The sequence below is a fragment of the Anabrus simplex genome, chromosome 2 (assembly GCF_040414725.1).
Source record: "Anabrus simplex isolate iqAnaSimp1 chromosome 2, ASM4041472v1, whole genome shotgun sequence".
Taxonomy (NCBI): Eukaryota; Metazoa; Arthropoda; class Insecta; order Orthoptera; family Tettigoniidae; genus Anabrus; species Anabrus simplex.
In genome coordinates this window covers 952,769,443-952,792,184 of record NC_090266.1, presented here as the reverse complement: position 1 = coordinate 952,792,184, position 22,742 = coordinate 952,769,443, and positions in this window count along the sequence as shown.

Genomic DNA, 22,742 nt, shown 5'->3' with positions numbered 1-22,742 from the left:
AGGTGGTCAGCATTTCGAGCACATTTTTTTTTTTTTTTTTTTTGCTAGGGGCTTTACGTCGCACCGACACAGATAGGTCTTATGGCGACGATAGGATAGGAAAGGCCTAGGAGTTGGAAGGAAGCGGCCGTGGCCTTAATTAAGGTACAGCCCCAGCATTTGCCTGGTGTGAAAATGGGAAACCACGGAAAACCATCTTCAGGGCTGCCGATAGTGGGATTCGAACCTACTATCTCCCGGATGCAAGCTCACAGCCGCGCGCCTCTACGCGCACGGCCAACTCGCCCGGTCGAGCACTTTTTACACTGAATATGCAGGGTACCATACTTCCTACCTACAGCCTATCTTGGTCGCAGTCCAACCTGGCTACGAAACATCGAATAAAAACGATATTTCCAGGACCAAATAAATATTCACTCATTGGAACAGGATAATATACGGCCATATTACTGCCACTGTAAATGGCGTTAATCGAAAAATAAAGTTTAACCGGCTGTCAATCGAACGTAGTACCAGACAGCTTGGCTGATGCTACAGCACTCACGCACGATTTAACCACTTTAGCTAACGCGAACCGTAGTGCCTAAGCTAGCACGTTGTAGTGCTTATAGACACTTCCTGTTCAAACGTAAGGTAGTGATATTCGCAGCTGTGATCGTTTCACACATTCGTTATAGTTTAAATAATAGAAATAACACAGCCGCTAATGATTTCTACCATATTGGCGAGCATTGTACAAACGGTATAGTTGTACCATGGCGAATAGAATATCAAGTGTGATCACTCCGCTCTCTTAACATTGTAGTTGGTGGTCCTGCCGGAGCTTGGCGCTACAGTCTCAACGAACCACCTGCAACAACACGTGCGCCAAATTGTCGGCGAAGGTATAGCGAGCGTGCGTGAAGTCGTGGTGATAATTTTAACGTGTTAGTAACTTATCTGTGCAGTGCTTTGTGTGTGCAATAAACTAGTTTTCTATTATTTCGAGAAAATGTACCGGGACTGTTTCTTCCCTGGTTGTAAATCGGGTTACGGAAGGAAGCGTGATGGTAGACGATTTTTTACACCGTCAAACGAATGTTCACGAAGTGGACTAGAGTTATACCGCTGAAAGATAAGCAATTGTCGGCCAAGAGCAGAATGTGTTACCTGCATTTTTCAGCAGATTTTATAATATAGGCGGATTGTTTTGTTGTGAATGGTGAAAAAGTTGAACTTCCTTTTGTGAGGCGGAAATTAAAACCAGGAGTGTTGCCTCATATATTTCCAAATTTTCCGAAATACCTATCCACTGAGGTAAAATCGCGAAAGACACCCAGTAGGAAAAGAATCGAGGACAGTATCAAGAGGATAAGGAACAAGAATCACGAAAAGAATGAAGCAGTGATGACAACTGTATGCGGTGAAGTTCAAGTTCATGGTCAGCCTAGTTGTAGTCAAATTCAGGGTCAGTCTAGTTCTCTTGCCAATGCCGAAAAGACAATATTGTCTCTCAAAAGGCGACTAAAGAATGCAACTCGTAATTTAATGCGAGCTAAATGCAGTCTTTCCTCAGCCAAAGCTAGGATTAATTTCCTACAGGGGAGAGATTAAGAACACAGAATTTCAATTCAAAGATTGTAAATTTCTTACTAAGGAGCAAAAAATGATTATAGACACTATGTTAAAGAAATGCCAAGTAAAATCTCCCAATGGCATGAGGTACAGTAGTGATTTTCTTTCAGAGAGTCTATTACTTAGAATAGAATCAACTAAAGGATATAGGCACTGCCTGCGGCATAATTTGTTACCTCTTCCCTCACAAAGCAATTTGAGGAAACACTGCAAAGGTCTTAAATTTCCCTATGGTGTAAATCCTCATTGCATAAGTGCTATTTCAGATTATTTTAAGGATGAAATGGACAAGAATAAACGGTAATGGATAATTATATTCGATGTGGTTAAACTAAGGGAAGAGATTCAATTTAATGGTTCTTCACTGAAAGTAGGTGAACTAACGCCAGATTGTCAAAGAAATCAGGTGGCAAACCATGCATTAGTTTTTATGTGTGTGCCTCTTTTGCAGAACCTATAACCATTTATCCAAGCAGAAATGCTACTCCAGGAGATAACCTTGCTACAATTCTAATTCAGGTTATATTGCAGGTAGAAAAGGCTGGGAGTCCGCCTCTGTGGTGTAGTGGTTAGTGTGATTAGTTGCCACCCCCGGAGGCCCGGGTTGGATTCGCGGCTCTGCCACGAAATTTGAAAAGTGGTACGAGGACTGGAACGGGGTCCACTCAGCCTCGGGAGGTCAACTGAGTAGAGGGGGTTCGATTCTCTCCTCCGCCATCCCGGAAGTGGTTTTCCGAGGTTTCCCACTTCTCCTCCAGGCGAATGCCGGGATGGTACCTATCTTAATGCCACGGCCGCTTCCTTCCCTCTTCCTTGTCAATCCCTTCCAGTCTTCCCATCCCTCCACAAGGTCCCTGTTCAGTATAGCAGGTGAGGTCGCCTGGGCGAGGTACTGGTCATCCTCCCCAGCTGTATTCCCCGACCCAGTGTCTGAAGCTCCATGACACTGCCCTTGAGGCGGTAGAGGTGGGATCCCTCGCTGCGTCCGAGAGAAATACCGATCCTGGAGGGTAAACAGATGAAGAAGATGAAGAAGAAAAGGCTGGGGCGAGAGTGGTAGGTTTCACCTGTGATGGTAGCCAGTCAAATAAGGAAGTCTGGAAATCCTTATGAATTGGTGGGAAGAAAAATCAAGCACAATGTTATATTCTGAATCCAGCTGATATAAAACGGACGATCTGGGCTTTTTCAGATTTTGTGCATACAATGAAATGTATAAGAAACTTTTTTCATGATATAATAGGACTATCTTACAAAGGCAAAAATGTAAATTTTGATTTTATAAGGAAATTAAATGAAATGTCGTATGACTTTTAGTGCCGGGAGTGTCCAAGGACATGTTCGGCTCACCAGGTGCAGGTCTTTTGATTTGACTCCCATAGGCAACCTGCGCGTCGTGTTGAGGATGAAATGATGGTGAATACAACACATACACCCAGCCCCCGTGAAAGCGAAATTAATCAATGATGGATAAAATTCCTCACCCTGCCGGGAATCGAACCCGGGTCCCCTGTGACCAAAGGACAGTACGCTAACCATCTAGCCATAGAGCCGGCCTTCTATAGGGAACTGTTTAAGGAAGATCTCTGAGGGTATGCAGGACTTAGTGCTTGCCCCAAGCTGACAAGACTTCATTTAGATCCTTCCTCCTTTCAAAGAATGAATGCTATTTAATTTATTTGAGAAAAGTGTCAGTGTTATTTACAATTTGGTGTATGTATACTGTGCTCTGTGCGGTTAGGAGCGCGCGGCTGTGAGCTTGCATCCGGGAGATAGTGGGTTCTAACCCAACTGCCGGCAGCCCTGAAGATGGTTTTCCGTGGTTTCCCATTTTCACACCAGGCAAATGCTGGAGCTGTACCTTCATTAAGGCCACGGCCGCTTCCTTCCCACTCCTATCCTTTTCCAATCCCATCGTCGCAATAAGACCTATCTGTGTCGGTGCGACGTAAAGCAAAAAGTATTCTTTAAGTATGTAAAGCACAATATTGCTTTCGCTTTTCGTAATGTTTCATTTTATTTCGCGTGTTCTCTTATTAAATTTCAAAGTTATTTCTTCGTGGGGACTGAGAATATTATTTATAACTCTGTGACAGTATTATTCATGTGTTGTATTTGATTTTTTGCATATCAATGTAACTTCCATTAAATCAGCTGATCGTGTGGCGTTGGTGTTAGGCTCCACTAGTGCCGCTCTGCGGGAGTGCGCTTAAACTCGGTGAATGATCTCACTAGGTATTCTATTCGTCATGGTTGTACTAAGGGCATAAAGAAGCAGGTACTAATGTTTTTCGGATTACTATTATATACTCGTTAGATGGGTTACCTACTTCTGAAAAAATAAGGAGCAGGTGAACCACTCTGTATAATGAGTTCTGGATACAATCAAAGTACTCAACTGACAGCATTAAGCATTGTCGTACTTCCCCACAAATAGAATTGTCGCTTCGTTATGTTTACTTTTGACAATCAAGTCAGTTTTGTGTACAATGGTAACTGAATATGTTGGCTGCCCATAATTTTCCGTACTTTTTAGATAATCCCGAAATTTGGAAGTTAGGAGACTTTGTAAAAAATGTAACCATAACTACTTTCTCAAGTAAATTTTAAATTGGTCTAGAATACCTTTTTTAGCCGAAGTTTAAGCGGAAATTTCATTCTCCATAACATGCCGCAGTCTTCATCCGAGCTCCACAAATATTATAATGGCGTGCCCTACCTAGGATGAATTCTAAAGCTAGTCCGCTGATTTACTCCATAACGAGTACTATCAGTTTTGAGCCCCAGACATCTCTTCCGTGAAATAAAATTCTCAGCGAGAAAATCATTAAATATCTTGCAAATGCACTCTGCTGTGATGAATGGAAGTTCACCTAAAATTAAGAGTCTCCCTCGCTAAGTGACAGCTTGACTGATTTCGTTTTTGCAATATCACCGTTTCTTTTTTCAATGTGAGTCGAAAATAAACTGCATTCTGAAACTATGAAAGTAATCACAAAAACTCCCTTGGAAAAGGAACACATTTTATGCTTTCAAAATAAATAATTATGTTTCTTCCCTCCATTGTCTTATTGGAAAGAGGTACTTCGATGATTTTCTTGAAAGTTGACTCATTTGTAGACATCCCCAAAAGTAAGCAGAATCCCTTTGTCCTATTTAATATAAGCCGTTCTTGGTTTCTGCAGTGACTTTCACTGTATCCTAAAAAGGAGAGATTGTAATGTAGAAAGTTTTCATTCTAACAATTATGTATACAGTTGTTTTAACATTTTCCAGCTCCTCTAACTTAATCTTTAGAACAACTACCAATTTGTATTTTTAAATTGGAATTACGCTTAAGAAAATGGAAATTGCAACACCATGAAGGCATTGGTCGTTTGTGTTGATTTTCAAGATATGGAACGATACGTGTAGGTATGTAAACGATCAGAGTTTCAGACCCATTGGATTGTTGCTACAGGTCTCCCCACGTGATTGGTCGCGGAGGAATCAACTCCAGTATACGGATTCTGGTGTAGCGTAGTTGACTTGCAGTCTGTGCAGTGAAGTGTTCCCCGTCAAACATGCCTCGACGACAGAGAAGAGCACGCTATCAATAACTGTCGCCGTTTGAGAGGTCTCGGATAATTGGGCTGTGTGAGGCTGGATTATCGCTAAGGACTGTCGCTGCACGTGTCGGCCGACAGGCATCTACGGTACAACGTGTATGGCAGCAGTGGTCAAATTAAGGTACCCACACTCGTAGACCTGGTACAGGTCCAGCGCGACAGACAACTGTGAGAGAGGTACGCCGCATCATTCGGATGGCCCGGATGGAACCCCATGCAACAGCAGCGCAAATTCGAGCAGCTGTGGCACCCCACGTTACGCAACAAACAGTTGGTAATCGCCTGCGTGCAGCTGGCTTACGAGCCCGTGTCCCTGCAGAAGGTGTTCCATTGACCCCACAACAGCGACGTGTAAGGCTGGCCTGGTGTCGAGAAAGATCGACGTGGGTCGACGAATGGCATAGGGTCGTCTCTAGTGATGAATCGCGCTTCTGTCTTGCCCGCAGTGATCGCCGGAATCGTGTGCGCCGACGTACCGGGGAGAGGGGCCCCCCAGATCTTATTGTCGAGAGGCACACAGGGCCAACACCAAGCATTATGGTCTGGGGAGATGTTGGCTTTAATGTGAAATCACAATTAGTGCTTGTTGAGGGCACTATGACTGCTCGACAGTACGTTGATAGGGTACTCAATCCAGTGGTTGTCCCTATGATGGCGAACATTGCTAATGGGATGTTTCAGCAGGACAATGCCCGGGTTCACACTGCACGCTTCCCCAGAGGAGCTCTCCACGACATCACAGCCTTAGAATGGCCCGCCAGATCCCCGGATCTCAGTCCTATTGAGCATGTGTTGGACATGATGGGTCGACAACTGGCCAACCGTCATCAGTCACCCACAACTCTGGAACAACTGACCCGTGCAGTGCAGCAAGCATGGGCCACAATTCCTCAGAAAGCGATCCAGGGCCTTATTGACTCCATGCCTCGACGAATTCATCAATGTATTGCAGCTCGTGGTGGGCACATCCTGTATTGATTGTTGTCCAAACTTGCGGTTAGAGGGACCTGAAAGTGTAATCATCGAATCACAACCGAACACTAGTCCTGCATGTTTAATTGCAGCAATGTAGCAAAACTCTTTCACGGTGTTGCAATTTCCATTTTCTTCAGTGAATGTCGCATATGATTATCGGGCTTCAAAGTGCCACAGCATTTGCTGTAGCTCATGTTTGCATTAGCTTCAAAGTAGATCTTAAGTAAATTAATGATGAAAGCCATCACTGTATTTACGAATTTCACATTTTGTGTTCTTAGGTAGGTATTTTAATTATTTTTTTTGCTAGTTGCTTTTACGTCGCACCGACACAGATAGGTCTTATGGCGACGATGGGATGGGAAAGGCCTAGGAGTTGGAAGGAAGCGGCCGTGGTCTTAATTAAGGTACAGCCCCAGCATTTTACTAGTGTGAAAATGGGAAACCACGGAAAACCATCTTCAGGGCTGCCGACAGTGGGGCTCGAACCCATGATCTCCAGGATGCAAGCTCACAGTCGCGCGCCTCTACGTACACGGCCAACTCGCCCGGTAGGTATCTTAATTATGAATTTTACATTTTGTATTCTTAAGTAGGTATTCTCACATTAGAAATAGAAAAACATGTGCTCATGTTTTAGAAGTAAGAACAAGTAACACACAAAGATAATAATATTAGGCTTCAAATATGATTTTTAAGAATGGTTTACTGAATATTTTACCAGATATTTTCACACGGTAATTACAAATGCATACTTGTGTTTATTGTGATAGTTGGACAGCATAACGTAAGTTTGACGAATTCGACATCGTTCGATAAGTTTTAACAATAACTTCTACAACGTTACCTGCAGGAAATAGCTAATCAAACTAGTTAAAGGTGCTAAGGTGCTGTAATTCATACCCTAATCGACGAAATGAGTGGCTAGAGCGTTTCCTTTAAATTGGCTTCATTCAAGCCACTGTGTTATCGTACCGAGCTGGATAGCTGAAGCCGCTTAAGTGCGGCCAGTATCCAGCATTCGGAAGATAGTGGGCTCGAACCCCATTGTCGGCAGCCCTGAAGATGGTTTTCCGTGGTTTCCAATTTTCACACCAGGCAAATGCTGGAGCTGTACCTTAATTAACGCCACGGCCACTTCCATCCCATTCCCAGCCCTTCCCTGTCCCATCGTCGCCATAAGACATATCTGTGTCGGTGCGACGAAAAGCCAATAGCAAAAAAACTGTGTTATCGTTTCTTTAGGATATATTTTCTAACATATTTGCTTGATTCCAGGGACCCCACAAATTAGTTTCATGGTCTAAGTCATTCACCTACCACTCTGGACATTTTTAGGAATTTATGTCAGTATTTGTAAAATGATAATAACAATTTTAGGTTATGGTAAGTGTGCTGAAGGTTAAACATCTACAGTGCACCCTACACATACTGTATACTACACCAAGTCTTCACGACAAGAAGACTAGTAGTGGATGACGAAATGAAAGGTGAACGTTCAGAGACGAAGGAACTCATGGAAGTTAAATGGATAACGAATAAAAACCCGTACAGCAGGGCCTCTCAAACGCCCAAAATCTCACGCGTGCAGAGCGAGGCGCAAGAGCTCCGTGCACTGTGCATCGGTACCGCTCGGTGCCGCTCGGTATGGCTGGGATCAACGCTTCGTCTCTGGGCTACTCGGCTATGCTCGGCTCTACTCGGCTATACTCGTCTCAACTCAGCCCGGATTTGGAGCGCTACGGCGCAAGTGGGGGAGAGGGAGACAGTCGGAGCGAGCGAGAGAGGCGTAAGGAAAGAGAGAGTTAGCGCTATTGCTCCAAATCGAGGAGTGGGGGGTCTGCACTCTGGTCAACCAAGCCAAGTCGTCTTTTGCACCGTGCACAGTGCATGCACCACGCGCATGCACCCTGAGAGGCCCTGCCGTACAGTAATCGCACCAGGTTAGCCGTAGCCTACGTCGAGATTCTTCAGTAGGAAAATCCAGCCGGGTTTTTTATGCCAAGAAGTGTACACTACTCGCAATTGAAATTGTAACACCGCGAAGAAATTGATCACTTGTTGAGTTTGTCGTGTTGGTATTAACGCATTCCGTACAAGCTACTCAGTGGAGCATTTAAACCCACAGGTCAGTGATTTAAATGTTCTTGTAGCCCTTCCGCAGCGCGTTAGAAAATATCTTTAGAAACTTACACTTTAATAATAATAATAATGTTATTTGTTTTACGTCCCACCAACTACTTTTTAAGGTCTTCGGAGACGCCGAGGGGCCGGAATTTAGTCCCGCAGGAGTTCTTTTACGTGCCAGTAAATCTACCGACACGGGGCTGTCGTATTTGAGCACCTTCAAATACCACCGGACTGAGCCAGGATCGAACCTGCCAAGTTGGGGTTAGAAGGCCAGCGCCTTAACCGTCTGAGCCACTCAGCCCGGCAAACTTACACTTTTGTAGAGTACATGAGTACATACCTAAAAAAGCATTCTGGTAGACTTTGACGGCATGTTAAACTATAAATTGTACCACAATTTTGGGTAATAATAATAATAATAATAATAATAATAATAATAATAATAATAATAATAATAAAGTACCGGGCGAGTTGGCCGTGCGGTTAGGGGCGCGCAGCTGTAAGCTTGTATCCGGGAGATAGTGGGTTCCAACCCCACTGTCGGCAGCCCTGAAGATGGTTTTCTGTGGTTTCTCATTTTCACTCCAGGCAAATGCTGGCTAGGGCTGTAACTTAATTGAGCCAACGGCCGCTTCCCTCCCATTCCTAGCCCTTTCCTTTCTCATCGTCGCCATTAGACCTAACTATGTCGAAGTGACGTAAAGCAAATTGTAAAATAATAATAATAATAATAATAATAATAATAATAATAATAATAATAATAATAATAATAATAATAATAATAATAATAATGCTGGTGCGACGTAAAGCCCATACCAAGAAAATAATAATGCGCTAGTAACTCAGATGATCTGTCTTCATGAGAAAGAAAGAAAGAAAACGCTTCCACGGGTTTATTAATACTGGAGAAGATGGCCGATATGAATCCATGTGTCGCAATTGTGTCCCTCAGGAGTTTTTAGTTCCAAAAAGTCAATGGGGGTCCTTCAAGGTTACATGCATGCTGAACGGGACTGGCAGGAAGAAAAAAATGTTCCTTGGTCATGTGTCTTCAATCCCCTACATTTGCGAGGGTTGTACAAATTATACGGACCAAATGTAAATGCAGGTCCGCCTCTGTGGTGTAGTGGTTAGCGTGATTAGCTGCCACCCCCGGAGGTCCGGGTTCGATTCCCGGCTCTGCCACGAAATTTGAAAAGTGGTACGAGGGCTGGAACGGGGTCCACTCAGCCTCGGGAGCTCAACTGAGTAGAGGTGGGTTCGATTCCCACCTCAGCCATCCTGGAAGTGGTTTTCCGTGGTTTCCCAATTCTCCTCCAGGCGAATGCCGGGATGGTACCTAACTTAAGGCCACGGCCGCTTCCTTCCCTCTTCCTTGCCTATCCCTCCACAAGGCCCCTGTTCAGCATAGCAGGTGAGGCCGCCTGGGCGAGGTACTGGTCATACTCCCCAGTTGTATCCCCCGACCAAGAGTCTGAAGCTCCAGGACACTGCCCTTGAGGCGGTAGAGGTGGGATCCCTCGCTAAGTCCGAGGGAAAAACCGAACCTGGAGGGTAAACAGATGATGATGATGATGATGATGTAAATGCAGTTTGCTCGCGCCAGCCGACGGCCGGGCCCATGGTCTCCCTACACGCCTTAACTTGTCTAAGGTACTGAATGTTTTGAAACGGAAGGCCTACCTGATTCAGGTCATTTAAATTGTTAATGTGGCATCCTCAGCACCACGTTCACTTGACTGATCGTGGATGAACGACCTGCAGTATGTAGAGTCCGTGAAATTATCCCCCTGTCAAACACGCCTCGACGACAGAGAAGAGCATGATATCAACTGCTGTCGCAGTTTGATAGGGCTCGGAATTGCATCGTGGCACGGGTCGAAAGTGTGAATGTTAGTGAGGAATGTGGGCCAAAAATTCCCAGAAAAGGGCCATAGTCATGTCGCGACAGTCACCAAATTTCCCCTTGACTGGAATTAAATCCGTTCAGTTTTACATTTCGAATTCTACCATTGTCATCGGCTAAAGATGAATGGATGTGAGTATCAGTAGGCCCATACAAGAGGAAATATTCCCAACAGATATTAAGATATTTTTGTGATCTCCAAAAACAAAGTTTTTTGAAGTACAGTATGTTCTGTAAAACTTCTTGCGAGCTCGCATCCGGGAGATAGTGGGTTCGAACCCCACTGTCGGCAGCCCTGAAGACGGTTTTCCGTAGTTTCCCATGTCCACACCAGGCAAATGTTGGGGTTGTACCGTAATTAAGGCCATGGCCGCTTCCTACAAACTCCTAGGCCTTTCCTGTCCCATCGTCGCCATAAGACCTATCTGTGTCGGTGCGACGTAAAGCAACTAGCAAAAGAAAGAAACCTTCATGTTGCTGTAATATCATGTTCCTGGTATTAATAAGGTAAACAGATTTCGGTGTTGTAACCAACTCCTGTGATTACATTTCATTCAGGTGCCATTCATAATCCCAAATTTCTATTTAATATAATTCAATTTGTAATCCATAATGAACAACAAATATTCACACCGTACAGTATTTCCACTTAAAGAATGCGAAAAGACTTTTACATAATAAGAAAAATGAAATGCAAATCGAAATTAACAAACCAGTATGATAATGTACTGTACCTAGTATTCAGGAATTATTGCTATCATTCTAAAACTCATATTTTAAGGACGTTGCCTTAACCGTCCTCCAATATCTACTACTACAATATTGTGTCTCTTGTAAAAGTTTCATCAGATTTAATAAACTTCAAAACTTCTCCATTTACCTTTTCAGCCTTTGTCGAAAACTGTCTCATTCAACCTGTTCTCCACTAACTCACTCCGTCCCCACGCAATATACTTCCCTTTTTCTTTTGCCTTGATCACACACCCGATATGGGCAGTCTGCAAAAAGCTCGACGTAAGTACAAAAACCTCTTGATATCTTGACCCGCATTCTCTTCCCTTGGCGTTCTCCTTTACTCGAGATTCGTACATCCTGCCCTACATTACACATGAGCGATAACATGAATTACCCAAGTAATGAAATACCACGGAAATAAAGTATTGTATTTGTTTGTTTGTTTGTTTGTTTGTTTGTTTGTTTGTTTGTTTGTTTGTTTGTTTGTAATTATAACTTCGTTTCAAAATATGAATGAGAAATTTCTAATGACTTCATACTCCAGACTTAATATACAGTTTAACTCTCCAATGAAACATAGGTCTACCTTACTTAGCTGCTAATTGATACTGTTTTATGATGATGAATATTTAATTAAAGGTAAAAAATATATGACCCCCTAACCATCAACTAGCAACTTATAGGTATCTATGACACTCCTATTTTTATGGTAGTCTGGAAAAATATTGAGAGTAGATTGTAATGCATATTCTTAATACCATAGATAAGCTTTAATGTCTAACGTATAGGAAGTGAAGTCCTCTGAACCACCACCACTACACTGAAAGAAGTGGGGAGAAGTAGAGGTGAAGAGCATCTTGCGGAAGTGTGATTTAAATCATCTTCAGGACCAAAATCTATGCCCTAACACCCGACAATATAGCATCCCATTGATTTCAAATGTCACATTGCGAGACGTTACAATATCTTCTTCGGTTACATCACCACTGTCTCCGTAATCAGATTCTCATTAACGTCTTATCAGTATTCCCCAATGTGCTGTTCCGTTCATTGAATACCATTCAGTGTAGAAGATCTCGTCAAGTAGGAACATTCTTATTAACAAACAGAGCCGAAGTGTTTTCTCCGCTTATGCCTCGATTCAAATCCTGAGGCAGATATCCCAATCCAGGGCCCCATTTGATTACAGTAATTCATTCTGTTGTGTTCTCAAAAACAACACAGTGTACTGGAAATTTTATAGGAACATTAGTAAATGAAGCTAATAATTAAAAGTTGTTAATAACGTCTAAGTCCGCTTCTGTGGTGTAGTGCTTAGTGTGATTAGCTGCCATCCCTGGAGGCCCGGATCGATTCCCGGCTCTGCCACGAAATTCGAAAAGTGGAACGAGGGCTGTAACAGGGTCCACTCAGCCTTTGGAGGTCAACTGAGTAGAAAGGGGTTCGATTCCCTCCTCAGCCATCTTCGAAGTGGTTTTCCGTGGTTTCCCACTTCTCCTCCAGGCAAATGCGGGGATGGTACCTAACTTAAGACCACGGCCGCTTCTTACCCCCTTCCTTGTCTGTATGTGTGTTCAGTCAAATACAGTAGAGATGATACGCGACACTGAGCGAGATATCGAGGGACAGCTACTGGAGCTCACTCTAGCGGATAGACCTGAACAGTACTGATTCTCTCATAAGAGCACGTGTATTTTTGTGTGAAGTTTTTGGTGTTATTTATGCGTTTTCGGTGAGTTGACATAAATAAATAGTAATGTGTGTCATTCCTTGATATCTCCTCTCAACATGAGGAGAAAGGTATGTGCTGTGTTTGGCTGCAGTAATTACGAAGTAGAGAAAAATGCGCGGTCGTTCTTCATGTTCCCTCGTGACAGGAACATGTAAGTAATATTGTGTTTGCATATATATTCTTCCAGTGACAGAGATTTTTATAGTACTTCATAATCTTCTGACCTGCTCGACCCATATTTTAACTGGCATAAAATGTAATACGCATATTTTATTCCATAGTGCAGCAGTTAACCTTCAATACCGATGTGTTGTTGTAGGTGTGATCTGTGGGTTTTGAAATGTCACAGAAGCGATTTGGATAAGGTGTACAAGAAAGAAGGGACGTTACGCTTCTATAAGAATTATAAGATCTGTTCAGATCATTTCCAGGCCAGCGACTTTACAAATCCTCGACAATACAGCCAAGGGTATGTTGCATTTTTGCTCTAATTGTATGTAAATATTTCTTAAAGCATTTTCATACTTTTCTTTCTTTATCCCTCTTCTCAGATTAAAGCCGGGATTTTATAGATTATCTTTCTGTTAGTAGGCTTCATGTTAGGAGGAAAATTTTCCAGCTATTAAATGTTAATTCGCCGGGCTGAGTGGCTCAGACGGTTAAGGCGCTGGCCTTTTGACCCCAACTTGGCAGGTTCGATCCTGGCTCAGTCCGGTGGTATTTGAAGGTGCTCAAATACGTCAGCCTCGTGTCGGTAGATTTATTGGCACGTAAAAGAACTCCTGCGGGACTAAATTTCGGCACCTCGGCGTCTCCGAAAACCGTAAAAGAGTAGTTAGTGGGACGTAAAACAAAGAACATTATTATTATTATTAAATGTTAATTCATTGCATCATATGTGTAAGGTATATCTTTCTGTTAGTAGGCTTCAGGTTAAGAGGAAAATTGTCCAGCTATTAAATGTTAATTCATTGCATCATATGTGTAAGGAATGTGTCGATATTTTTATTGACAAGTGTCTTAATGTGATGATACAATGTTTTTAAATGAGAAAAAAGACAAATCCAATCGTAAGAGTTCAGGCAGGAATGCTAAAGCTAAAAAAGTAATGCATAAATGAAAGATCAAGCCATTTCACACCAGTCTATTTCACTTCTTGTTTATATGTCTAATTTCAGTCTTTGAATAATAATAATAATAATAATAATAATAATAATAATAATAATAATAATAATAATAATAATAATTCTTCATTCATTTATCCAGAATTGCTTTAGCAACTTCGAAGTTAATAACACTTTCTTTCTAGACGTAATTTATTTATCCATTTCCGTATATACATTTCCATTGATATTTGAATTTAGCGCGATTTGTTCAGGTCAAGTCACTAGGAGCGCCACCGTCGAATTGTCTCCCATTTTGGCAAGGCGAAATCCGTAAGTGTCGCGTATTGTCTCTACTGTATTTGGTTCAGTCTTCAGCCCTAAGGCTGGTTGGATCCTCAACAGCTCTGCCATCTGAAACTTTGAACATAAAACTACAGAGGGTACAAAACGCATGTGTTCGTTACGTTACAAATGCCAGGCGTGATGAACACATAACACCCTATTACATACAGCTACAATGGTTGAAACTCCATGAACGTCGGGAAATCTCAGTAGCTGTTGCTACGCAGAAAATTCTCAAACTGAAGACACCATCCTACCTTTATAATGCATTTAAACCTATGGAGTCGGTACATAACAGAGATAATAGATTTACAAAAACCACCCTTCAAATTCCCCTTCATCGTACCACTAAATTTAACAAATCCTTTGTTTGCACTGCATCACGTATCTTCAACGTCTTTAATCTTCACCGTTTCGCAAGTAACACTAACTGTACCCAACTAAAGCAGTTCTTAACATCTGTCTTTCTGGAGGAGTACGCAAGAGGCTGAGATCAGGTATTCTTGTGTCGAACAATCAGGAATATGTATATTTCGAAGAAAATTGTTTCTCTGCTTTAGCTTTATATTCTTTAAACCCATGTAGTCCAGAATAACAGAAGGGCTTAATGATTTACTTTCTTACTTATTATATAATGTATGTCTTAACCTTACTGGATGTGGTATCTGTATTTTCATTTTTTTTTAAGTTTCTTGTTTAGTTTAATACTTTAATATTATAAAAATGTAGTTACTGTTTTCATAAATCTGCATTGTATTATAAGAAGACGCTGCATAAAGGGGCTTTTCAGTCTCAGTGGCATGTAAATCATGATCAATAAATTCAATTCAATTCAATTCAATCAGCTGTCATAGATGGCCTAGGCATCACTGAAGAGGCGTCCTAGGGAAATGAGGAGTGAGGTAGTTTCCCGTTGCTTTCCTCACCGAGCCAGAAGTTGCTATTACATATCAGTCTGCCAAGCCCACTGAAATGCATGCATCAACTGACCCTATGAGCAACGTTTTCACACCATTCATTGCAGGGACTGGCTGCACAAAGAATGGCATTACTAGCATCGCTCATAACTCAGTCACTTTCATATTGTCAAAGCCAAGGATAAGACAGAGATAGATCAATGAAAGTAACAAAATTGCTCTAGCCCATACTAGAAGACATAGTGCACTGTAAACACTAGGTCCTGCCAGCAAAGGCATCTTCCTTGTCTATTCCTTCCAAACTTCCCATCCCACAACAAGGCCACTGTTCAACATAGCAGGTGAGGCCGCCTGGGCGAGGTGCTGGTCTTCCTACCCAGTTGTATCCCCCGACCCAAAGTCTCACACTCCAGGACACTGCCCTTGAGGCGGTGGAGGTGGGATCCCTCGCTGAATCCGAGTGAAAAACCAACCCTGGAGGGTAAACAAGTTAAGAAGAAGAAGAACATCTAAAATGAATCAACAGCATCTTCAAGGATTGTTCGTATTTTATCGAATCACCTTAGTTACCAGCAATAAGATTGTCCGTATTCTTGTTCGCAATAAAGGTTGTCAACCTGGCACAGACACTCCAGTGTAAATACGTACATTTCTTTGAGAGAATAGGAAATAATTTTCTCTTATATGGATAGAAGGAGAAGAATATGAAATCGTTAGCATATTTAAATGCCATGTACCGAACAAGTGGCCGTGCCGCTTGAGCCACGTAGCCATCAGCTTGCATTCGGGAGGTAGTGGGTTGGATCCTCACTACCGACAGCCCTGAAGATGGTTTACCATGGTTTCTCATTTCCACACCAGGGCTAGGATTGGGAAGGTAGTGGCCGTGGCCTTAATTAAAGTGTGAAATTTCGAGGGATCTGGGAAAAAGTATAACCTGGACTTTTCAAGCCCACATCCTTGCATGTCTGGAAACATGTCAGGTTTTACATGTAGGCATCTTCCTATTTTTGCCTTTGTGGTTTTCCCCTGACCGTTACTACCTGATTACACCACTACCATACCTCATCACCTCATCTGGCCTGGTAACATGCAGAGCAAGGAGACAAAAGATACTTCCTACAGAATCACTTACTACCAATCCTCCCTGCTGTCCCTTTCTTCGATGTGTCAGTGCAACGTTAAACCACTAGGAAAACCGTTTTAAGATAATTTACGGCGCTATACTGATATAATACCTTGAGAACGGGTTCTTTAACGTGCCAGAGACACAGGTCTCTCGCATATAAGCTTTCCCAAATGACAGCCGATTGAGCTGGGATCTCAATACATGACCTACCACATAATTCCTAAGGACAACTGAAGAGTAAAATCTTACTAGCATTTCTAACTTGATTTGGTCTTTGCTTCCGGGAGATAATGGGTTCGAACCCCAATGTCGGCAGCCCTGAATATGGTTTTACGTGATTTCCCATTTTCAAACCAAGCAAATGCTGGGGCTGGACCTTAATTAAGGCCACGGCCGCCTCTTTTCAACTCCCAAGCCTCTCCTTTCCCATCGACGCCATAAGACCTGTCTGTGTCGGAGCGACGAAAAGCCAGTCGTAAAAAAAAAAGGTCTTTCTACGTCTGACAAGGAACCGCATCTATGGGGGAAGGAGAAAGGGAAAGGGGAACGGAGCAACGACCTAGATGTTAGGACCCTTTGAAAAGTCATCGTCATCGTCAGAACGACAAAGATCCTCAGATGAATTGCTGAAAATCATTCAGTTCTATCGCTCAGTAATAACTGTATGTTATTATAAATTTCACTAAAACAAAAAAAATTGACACATTTCTAAACATCTTCCGAAACTGCGATTAAATATTAGGAAATTTACGTGCTCTATCTTGCGAAATATTATTTTAGGTCTGGCAACGCTAAGACCGCCGCACGATTAAGCACAAATGTGCACAGATGAAACACTGGATACAGCCTTCCCCTCCGTAGACCCAACAACTGTCTCCTTCCTGTGCGAACTCTGAAAGTATTTCCAGGACGTGCGTTTGCAACACAAGCTGCGACATAATAATAATAATAATAATAATAATAATAATAATAATAATAGAGAAGTTATGACTGTGAATTACAATACTGAATTGTAAAGTCATAAATTACCACTTATTCAGGTTGAATTCAGTTAAATATTCATGACAATAACAAACTTAGGCCCTAATGATCAACATAAACAATTTAACAATACATTGAATGTAATAAAAATGACGAACATACGTTTCAACAAGTTTAATAAATCTGTTACAGTACGAAAGAATAAATGAAACACAAAAAGACACGCAACTGAAATATTTACGTAATTGTCACATTTATTCGGGGCAGCCTCGAGACTTCTGGCATATGTTTCTGTTGAATGAATTCATCAGTGTCTAGAATCAGTGTCTGCGCACTTATTAGTATGTGACAGTTTTTAGGTGGATATCTGACATGGAAGAAAGAATCTGGCTTGTATACCAGGTGAATCAGCTGCCCCTACCAATATTTTGTTCTGCAGCCCAACAGACGTGACATATCGTCCTCAGGTCGCTATTTCTCTGCTAGCGTCCCATATGGCACTAATGCAGCGTAAGCATTCCTGCAAACGATTCTGAACACTATTATCGTTCCCACCATTTGACCATAGACCGTTCAAAAAATAGGACATCCTTTTAATCATTTATCGTTCGTCAGTCTACCATGTTATGATGTCGCGCCAAGTAGCCGGGTGGAGCAAAACCCGAAATTAACGCTTAAAACTACGATAAAGTGACGCAGATAGCGTGCGAAACAGCGAACTGGAAGATTAACGTACTCTAAGTCATTCTTAAAGCAAGTCTCACTTACAGCTGTGATGTAGCGCACGTGGCCAAACGTGAGCCTACAAATTAACCGAACGCGGTATTGATAGTCGGACTCCTATATCGTACAACTTTCTTTATATCGAAATTAGCGTCAGTGCTTAAACACAGGCCAGTGTGTGCTACACGCAAGCAGTAAAATGGCGCTATTGTTGTTCTTGTGCGCTGCTGTACGGTCGGAAGTAAGTCGCTCATCCCTATCATCTACAGCCAAATCATGAGCTCCAAGGACATGATTTTTTTGCTATTTTGTTTAACATCGCACCGACACACATATGTCTTATGGCGACGATGGGATAGGAAAGGTCTAGGAAGTGGAAGGAAGCGGCCGTGGCCTTAATTAAGGTACATCCCCGGCATTTGCCTGGTGTGAAAATGGGAAACCACGGAAAACCATCTTCAGGGCTGCCGACAGTGGGGCTCGAACGCACTATCTCCCGTTTACTGGATACTGGCCGCAATTAAGCTACTGCAGCTATCGAGCTCGGTCGGACAGAATTTAGAAGCTGGAATAAATTTCTGTCAGTGGCTGTTAGAAAATCTGAAAAATGATGTAGCATTCCTGTAATATCTGTTTTCGAATGAAACGCGATACCACAATAATGGTACCGTCGACCACCACAATGTGCACTGCTGGAGTGCTGACAATCCCCACTGGGTGTGACAGGAAACCTATTACGTGTAACGGGGAGTGAATGTATGGTTTGGAATCTTGAGTGATCGCCTAACTGGACCTTATTTCTTTGAAGGCCATTTAACAGGCGCGCGCTACCTGCACTTCCTATACCTACCATGAAATCCCGCTTCTGCTGGAGGATGTGCCACTTGGAGAACGTTTAACGATGTGGTTTCAACAGGGTGGAGTTCTAACTCATTGGACGTTAGTCATCAGTAACCATCTCAATGACACACATCCAGGAAAATGACTAGGAAGAGGAAGACCTGTCTCTTGGCCCGCCACTGCACCGGATTTAACGCCATTAGACTTATTCCTATGGGGGAAGGGGAATTTCAAACTAACAGTTTAAACACAGGAGCCATAAACTCCGGAGCGCTTTTGACAACTCATCGCAGAAACCTGCAGCGCACTACAATATCCATTCAGCTGCGTGCCCAAATGTATAAACGCATAAACCAAGCAGGTCATCACTTCGAGCACTTGCTAACGTAACTAAACATTGTTAGTGATTTCTGGTCCTCCTGCCCACCACCTATCTCCTCTATGTCCGATCCAGATGACATATCGGCCCTTCTTAGGGCCATATACACATTCATTCGCTGAGAATGTACATAAAGGAGGATATTCCACGTATCGTACATTAAGAGATGGTAAGTAAATAAATAAAATATGAACGGGTGTCCCTGCCCCGAACTCTAACCCATTATGCATTAGACTGCACACCACAGCGTTCGACGTGCTCTTACCATCTACGCTATACTGCATCGCGACACAATGGGCGTAGTTACACCCAGTAGCGTAGCCAGGATTGGCCGATGGGGGGGATTATAGATACAAAATTATGATAGACATAATGAAGGTGTTTGTGCGTGTGTGGTGCGCGCATGCATGTCTGTCATTATAAGGACATGGTGATGTTCAGATTACAATACAGGACAAAATCTTACATTAAAATACAGAACCAGAATAATATGATGTTTTACAGCAAATGGTATTTTTGGTTTACAACCTAAAATTCAGCTTTCGAACCTACTTAGAAAATAGATTCAACAGATCTGTTGATTTTACAATTATGTCTCTGTGAATGTTTATTTGATTTATTCTTTATTGCCAGTTTCTGTTTATTTTATTTAAGTAAAAATCCCATGGGGACCTTCTAAACCCTACTACCCGCCCCCTCGGATATGCCCCTGGTTACAGCTCATGTGATAGTTTTGAAACGGTCGCAGTATCTACTCCGTGTTTCATAGATTTTCATTTACATATCAGATCCTGTGGAGAGCGCACTCGTGGTTTCACTTATTTAGAAAATAATGGCATAAGTGCTTTCTATTTTTATGTAGTCCGTAAACACAAAGATATCGGTTTTAATGTGTTAACTCTGTATACCGGAAGGGCATATGTTTTCAGGACATATATAAAGCTGTGGTTTGTATAAACGAATCTTAGAACCGGCAGCAGTGCAGGCACAATCTTGTTACAGGTATTGTATCAGTCAGTTTTGCCAGAATGAGTCGTGTTGGTCTTTGCATTTTAACGCTTATTATCGGGCATGGTGTGATTTCATTCGCTCATTCAGACATTGCCACTCCTGTAAGTAAAATGGCGCGCGCTGTACAACGCGAGTAAACGTGCTCCGCAATCACCTGCCATATCAGCCAGATAATAATTATTTTAATATTCGTGGGTGTGCTAGTGCTTTATTTAAATGTGAACTTCAATAGCCGTGAAGTACTATGACGTTAAAGGCCGTAAATGAACGTCTTCCGAAGTTCGAGAAGCGAATGGCAGAATTCCAAGCACGCTGGGAGGAAGCCATGGCTGCTGGCGTAACCAGTGCTGCCAACTCAGGCGACACACTAACCAGCCTCGCTTCAGAGTTCCAGGACTTTCGGGAAATAATTTCAGAGGAATAGGGATGTATAGAACTAGCACCGATAGAGCGCACTGCTGTTGTACTGGGTAAGCGGAATGCGATTGTCATATGTCTCCTGTGTACTCTTGCCGCTAAATATCCACGAATTTAAGTTATTTAAATGGTTATTTTCATGACTATGCCGATTCATTGCAGTGTTCCTCTTTGCAAAAATTAGGGAACCCATTTTCGTTTCACCAGTTTCCACAAAATAAAGGAAAGAGGAAGAAATGGTTACATGCTATTAGAAGGAAAAATTTCGGTGAGAAGAATCTGACCGAAAATATTAAAGTGTGTTCCCATCATTTTCAACCCGATGACTTCACGAAAACTTTGTTGGGTAAGTACGATTTACGAAGGGAAATAATTCATATTTTCTACCTATAAACTGATTAGGCATTTCGATAACAACCACCGAATTTATACGTTTGTATTTAAAGGTGAGAGAGCAAAATTAAAACCGGGCGACGTTCCATCGTTTTTCCGTGGACCACGAACAGAAAAAAAAACAAGGAAGATGTCATACACTAGATAATTGCCGGATTACCACGATAAGCCTACAATATCGGAATATGCAGAAATCACCTCCTTTGAAGTACGGGAAAAAATCATGAATATACCCGAACAAATACTACAGGTAATTTGGTTGTTGAGCAAACTGCGTAATCCAGATTCCATATTGCTTTATGCAGGGTTTTTAGACGTCCAACATTGTAATTTGGTGTTTGCTGTTCTGGGAGAAAAAGATACAATTTACAGATATTCCCTCTTGAACCCAGACTGTGTTTCTTCTTGACAGTTATGAAGCTACGGACCGAAAAATCTGACAAGGAACTAGGCCTTAACTTCGGAATCCATAAAACTAATGTTGGGAGAATATTTAACGTTTGGATTAATTTCATGTACTGCCAATTTAAAGAGTTGAACATTTGGCCTGATAGAGAAAATGTCCTTGAAAACAGCCCCCTTGCTTTTAGACAGAAATGCCCTTCGACTATAGTTATAACTGGTGCAACTGAGATTATAATAGCAAAACTTGTTCCAAGGACAAACATTCCACTTTCAGAGGGCTAACTGGCCTCAGCTGTTTGGTAGGGGGATGCTGAAAAGTTTATAAATTTTGGCTGCATGTTTCTGGACACTGAATAATACCAGTCTTGGGGAAGTGCTCTAATGAATAGCAATATGCTTACAACATGCCTTGGGGCCTGCTCCAGCAAAACATTCACATTCCCCTCCTATAATGTCACCAGGTACTCCTAAAACAAGCTTCACATTATAGGTGTTATATTTTGTGTACTCGGATTTCACAACACTGAATTTTAGAATTTCATCCACCGAGCTCGATAGCTGCAGTCGCTTAAGTGCGGCCAGTATCCAGTAATCGGGAGATAGTGGGTTCGAGCCCTACTGTCGGCAGCCCTGAAGATGGTTTTCCGTGGTTTCCCATTTTCACACCAGGCAAATGCCGGGGCTGTACCTTAATTAAGGCCACGGCCGCTTCCTTCCAATTCCTAGGCCGTTCCTATCCCATCGTCGCCATAAGACATATCTGTGTCGGTGTGACGTAAAGAAAAAAAAAGGAAAGAATTTCATCCGATTGAAATTAACCTTTTATAAACAAAGCAAACTTTTCACTGAAGAGTCGGTATCCAGCATAACACAATGATTTGTAGTTGGAAACAGGTGCTCCATCTATTTCCGATTTTCTAAATACGAAATAATCCATCAAATGCAAATTTGTGATAGTGATCTTCACCTTTTGGCTGATGGTTAAATCTTCAAAGGAACCGGCACTGGGAAACTCTAGTAATTCACATGCCTTTGGTGGTGGACAAGGCTGTATCTGCAGTTTCATGTAAGCCATCAAGCTAAAAAAAGTAGGCCTACATGAATCGAAGTCTATAAGCAAGGGGAGCAAGTGCGTATTTAAACCTCTATTTATGATTTAAGTCTTGCGGAGGTATATTAATCAATGTACAATACTCAAGTACCGGTAATTGCAATTTTAGGAAAAGATTCCTATTCATTATTTGGATAAAAAAAGCGTGTTAGAATTTTCTAATTACCGCTGTACTAATTCTTCCTTCCTCCCGCTAGTTTTAGCGTCTCTGGTCCGTAGCTCATTTGCCAGCTGTTTAATGCTTAAACGCTGAAAATCGTCCGTAACATACTAGGGGACATACCTATA